General features: G+C 34.7%; 1 non-coding gene across 1 annotated transcript; it reads left to right on the top strand.

Annotated features, from left to right (window-relative positions):
* The first annotated feature begins 4,463 nt into the window (after positions 1–4,463).
* LOC123935684 lies at positions 4,464–4,567 on the top strand. Its single transcript, XR_006816968.1, has one exon. It is a non-coding gene; the product is annotated as a U6 spliceosomal RNA (small nuclear RNA).
* The last annotated feature ends 1,433 nt before the right edge of the window (positions 4,568–6,000 follow it).

Below are 6,000 nucleotides of genomic sequence, written 5' to 3'. Positions count from 1 at the left end.
TGGCAGGATTTCCTTCTTTTTCTTTTAAGGATGGATAGAATTTCATTTTATGTATGTATATACCACATTTTTTTGATATATTCTTCTGTCAATGGACATTTATGTTGTTTCCATTTCTTGACTATTGTGAATAATGCTTTAATGAACATGTGAGTGCAGATATCTCTTTAAAATCCTGATTTCATTTCCTTTAGATAAATACACAGAAGTGAAAATTTTGGACATATGATAGTTCTATTTTTAGGTTTTTGAGAAACCTTCATACTATTGTACATAGCATTGGCATCATTTTACATTTCCACTGACAGTGTACAAGGGTTTCATTTCTTTACATCCTTGCCAACACTTGGTATCTCTTTTTTAAAAGATAGTCATCCTAACAGGAGTAAGATGATATTTAATTGTGGTTTTGATTTACATTTCCCTCATGATAAGTGATGGTGAGCACTTTTTTCATATACCTGTTGATCATTTGAATGACTTCTTTAAAGAGATGTCTATTTAAGTCCTTTTTCCATTTCTAAATTGAGTTTCAGTATCTTCCCTTATACATTCCAAGATCCCAGGGGATATTTGGAACTTCTGATAGTACTGAACCCTACATATACTACATTTTTCCTGTATATACATACCTACAATAAAGTTTAATTTATAAATTGAGCATGGTAAGAGACTAATGGCAACTAATAATAAAATAGAATAATTATACCAATAAACTGTAATAAATGTGATGGTAATGTACTCTCCCTTTCTCAAAATATCTTCTTGTAATGATGTAAGATGATAAAATGCCCATGTGACAAGAAAAAATGAGGTCGAGTGATGTAGGTCTTGTGACATAATATTAGACTACTACCATGATGTAGTATTACTACTACTGTTGAGGATCATCTGCTTCTGGACAGCAGTTGGTTACGTGTAACTGAAGGTGAAACTGCAGGTAAGGGGAACTACTATATTTGTTTTGTTTTGTTTTTGCTACTGAATGTAGGACTTCCCTATATATTTTGGATATTAAGCTTTTATCAGATATATAGTTTGTAAATATCTCACATTCTTAAATTGCCTTTTCACTTGTAGCAAAATTTCAGGTATGCAGCAAAAGCATTACTAAGAGGGAATTTTACAGTGATTCCTTACATTAAAAAAGGGAAAATCTCTTGTATAAACAAACCAACATCACATCTCAAGGAATTAGAAAAATAAGAACAAACTAAGCCCAAAGTCATCAGGAGAAAGTAAATAATAAAGATCAGAGCAGAATTAAATGAAGTAGAAAATAGAAAAAGTTAAAAAAAAACCTGAATTAATTTTTTGGAAAGATAAACAAAATTGACAAACCCTTAGTTTGGTAACTAAGAAAAAAAGAGAGACGACTCAGATAAGATCAGAAATGCAAAAGAGAACATAATAACTGATGCCACAGAAATAAAAAGGATTATGAGAGGTTATTATGAACAATTAAATACCAACAAATTGGATAATCTATTAGAAATGGATAAATTCATAGGAACATACAACCTATCAAGGCTGAATCATGAATAAATAGAAAATGTGAAAGGAGCAACAATGAGTAAGGAGACTGATTCAGTAATCAAAAACTAAGAAAAACCCAGGATCAGACAGCTTCATTGGTGAATTCTCCTGAACTGTTAAAGGATAACTAACACCAATCTTAAATGCTTCTAAAAAAGAAGGAACACTTCCAAACTGACATTGGCAGAGATGCGCAGAATAATGACTAGGTCCATCTCATGTTACCTTCCCTTATGTAGTCTTGCTGATGCTAGATGAAGGGGAAGTCTCAGCTTCCTACTGGGGGTAAAGTAGCTTGCCAAATGGCTCCAACTTGTATCACCTTGTTCAGTCTCATTGATGTTGTGTGGGGTAGAGAATTAAATAGCTGCTGGAACCTGCTAATACTACCATTGCTAGAGAACCAGAGCACTGCCAGCTTCTACCAGATGGGGAATAGAAGACTACCTCCCTGCCATGGCCCTCGGATACTATCAGAAATCTCTGCTGTGCTCCTGTGATACTGCTAGAGGCAGGTGGGGAAATTTGAATGCTGATGCCTACTTCTGTGGGGCAAGGGCAGGATGGGACCTATTTAGGACCTAAGTAGATTATAACTTACTCTAATCTACTGAAACCATGGGGGGAGGAGTACTGTTTTACCATTGGTGTTTGGCTGGAATAGGACAGATATTGCCAAAATTTTCTATTGTTACATCACTCTTCAGTCCTTTCACTAAGGAGAACAGGCTTTTTTGGAATGTTTTAATTTGCCTTTTGGTGGGTTTATTTTCAAGTGTTATGAAATGCCCTGTCCAGGATATATGACAGGCAACAAGGAAACCAAGGGAACTTACTACTGTGCTGTTCCTTAAGTCTAGAGGCAACTTTTTTTTTAAATTCCTTTCAGAGTCTTCCTATGCTTTTTTGTCTTGTTATGTCCAGAGATTTTTTTCTATCATGGGTAGTTCCTGGGAAAAGTGGGGCAACTTCACTTTGGCAGAACTGAAATTCTCTGTAATGGTTTATTTTTAATTAAAGAATAGCAAAATTTAGCCCTTATTGTGAAAAACTTGTTAACTGGAATAGTTACTTGTATTTATTCACAGATTTATATTTAGAATATAAGGGAGAAATCTAAACTTTTCCATTTTTTTTAAGAAATGAGAGGGCAGTTTCACGAATTTCAAGGTCATAATTATAGCCATTTAAGCATTACAAATGAACTATGAATATCTGATGGATGACATGAGGAAAAACTTATGAAGTTATACATTCTCTTCAAAATAATCTATAAATTCAGCAAAATCCCAATACATTATCTCCAGTCACTATTAAAAGAACGTTAGTGGAGTATTGTCACCAAGATGGCAGAACAGAAAGCCCCAGATCCTGCTTACCCCATGGATACATGAACATAACATTGCACAGATTGATTGCATTCATGAAAACCAGTTACAAAGCTCCAGAACTACAGGCCAGCATATGTCTAAGAAGAACCACATTGAAGTCAGAAAATTGCTGGTAGTTACTCACCAAAGCTGCCTCCTTTGGTACAGCACAATGTGGCTTCTTTCCAGGGAGGGAAAGAAAAGAGTGGAAGGCACAACCAACATTCTGACTTCAGTGGGTTGCATTAGGGACTGGGATTCTCTTACATTAATCAAAACACTGACAGGAATTGGCACCAGGTTGAGGGCTGCTGAGAACAAAGATAATTACTTCATGGCTAACCCCAAATAATCTACAGTACTTAGGATAGACACTAGGTAGAGCTCATGTGCTACAGCTTGCTACAATAGAAGCAAAACTCTAGGAGTACAGAGTCATCAGAGAAAGTTTCTGAGTAGAAACAGGGAAACCCCTTCAACTATGAGATCATGCATGCAAATCCAGAAAAAATGCACTCCCAGAGAAGGATTGAGAGGCCTCCAGAATATCAAGGTAGACTTATTGGTGAAGGTCATTCTTATACAAAGCCACACTGTAAAAACTAGGTGAAGTGGCTATTTTTTCAAATGCTCAAGTCCCAACAAAAAATAACAAGACATACAAAGAAACAGGGAAGTATGGCCAAGTTGAAGGAACAAAATAAATCTCCAGAAAATCACACTAAAGAAATGGAGATGTATGAGTTACCAAAGAATTAAAAACAACTGTCATAAAGATGCTCAATGAACTAAAAGAGAACAGAATTTTTCTTGCATAAAAATTCTAAATGACCTGTAGATAATCAAAGTGTAGATACTTTGCACTAAAAGAAGGAAAGCACAAATCCCTACACCTGGAATACAGTCTGCTGACTGAAATACAGTATATTAAGGCAGCTAGGGACAAAGGACAATTTTTCAGTGAAGAAATTTGACAAATTCTACCTTAGCTAAGTGATCAATGTCAGTATCAATAATGATAAATCATATTGAGAGTATTTATATTTGATACGAAATGAAGAAAATGGCAACTTACCTAGGTTGTATTCCTCAAAAAAAGAAAAACCATAATCCTAGTTTAATCATGGTCTTAAAATTATAAAAATTTCAATCAAAGGGTATTCAACAAAACACTTGACCAACATGCTTTTTTTTTGGCAGTCCAAGGTCGCCACCAATATGAGAAATCTGATGAATTTTCACTGCCAAGAGAAACCTAAGGAAACACAACAATAAACATAATGTAGAATACTGAATGGGGTCCTGGAGTAGAAATACATCAGGTAAAAACCAAGGAAATTTGAATAAGCTATGTACTTTAGTTAAAGATAGAGCATTAATATTGGTTCATTAGTTACAAAGAATGTACCATAATAGCATAAACTGTCAATAATAGGAAAACCATGTGAAATGATATATGGGAACTCTGCACTATATTCTCAATTTTAGTGTAAATGTAAAGCCATTCTTAAATAAAGTCTACTTTCCTTTTTTGCTTTTTAAAAATTTTTTTGTTAAGTGCTTGTTTTGGCAGTCCATATACTAAAATTGGAACAATACAGAGATTTGCATGGCCCTTATGAACGAATGACATGCAAATTTGTGAAGCATTCCATATTTTTGAAAACATAATGGTCAAAACCTTTGGTATGCAGCAAAAATACTCCTAAGAGGGAAGTATATAGCAATACAGGTCTACTTCAAGAAGCAAGAAAAAAATTAAATAAACGACCTAACTGTTACACCTAGGTAACTAGAAAAAGAAAACAAATGAAGCCTAAAGGAGCAGGATAAGTGAAATAATAATGTTTGGAGCAGAAATAAATTATATAGTAACTAAAAACAGTGGAACAGACCAATGAAACCAGGAGCTGGTTCTCTGGAAAAAAAAATAGACTTATCAAAAAGCACACACAAAGGACCCAAACAAATAAAGTCACAAATGAAAGAGGAGAAATAACAACCAATGCCACAGAAATACAAACAATTATAAGAGAATATTATGAAAAATTATATGCCAACAAATTGGACAATCTGGAAGAAATGGATATATTCCTAGAAATAAGCTACCAAAACTGAAACAGGAAGAAATAGAAAATTTGAACAGACCAAAACCCAGGAAAGAAATTGAATCAGCAATCAAGAAACTCCCAACAAACAAAAGTCCAGGGCCACATGTCTTCACAGGTGAATTCTACCAGATATTTATTTTAAAAAAAGATTTCATTTATTTATTTTTGAGAGAGAGAGAGAGAGAGAGAGAGAGCGTGTGCGCATGAATGGGGGAGAGGGTCAGAGGGAGAAACAGACTCCAAGCCCAATGTGGGACTAAATCCCAGGACCCTGGGATCATGACCTAGAAGGCAGATGCTTAACTGACTGAGCCACCCAAGCACCCTCTACCAAACATTTAAAGAAGAGTTAATACATATTTTTCTCAAACTATTCAAAAAAAGTCAAAATGGAAGGAATACTTTCAAATTAATTCCATGAGGCCAGCATTACCTTGATTCTAAAACCAAAGACTCCACTAAAAAAGAGAACTATAGGCCAATATCCCTGATGAACATGGATGTAAATATTCTCAACAAAATACTGGCAAATTGAATCCAACAGTACATTAAAAGAATCATTCAGCATGATCAAGTGGGATTTATCCCTGGGCTACGAGGGTGGTTCAATATTTGCAACTCAATCAATGTGATATACCACCTTAATAAAAAAAAGGATAAGAACCACATGATCCTTTCAATAGAAGCAGAAAAAGCATTTAACAAAGTACAATATCCATTCATGATAATAAAAAACCCTCAACAATTACTTCAACATCATAAAGGCCATATATGAAAAACCCAGAGGTGATATCATTCTCAGTGGGGAAAAACTGAAAGCTTTTCTTCTACAGTCAGGAACAAGATGGAGATGTCCACTCTCACCATTATTAGTTATTATAATACTAGAAGTCTCTGTCTCAGCAATCAGACAACAAAAAGAAGTAAAGAGCATCCAAATTGGCAAGAAAGAAGTCAAGCATTCACTATTTGCAGATGACATG

Source organism: Meles meles, chromosome X (assembly GCF_922984935.1).
Source record: "Meles meles chromosome X, mMelMel3.1 paternal haplotype, whole genome shotgun sequence".
In the NCBI taxonomy this organism is placed as follows: Eukaryota; Metazoa; Chordata; class Mammalia; order Carnivora; family Mustelidae; genus Meles; species Meles meles.
Note: the sequence above shows the minus strand (reverse complement) of the source record. Positions and strands in the feature narration are given on the sequence as shown.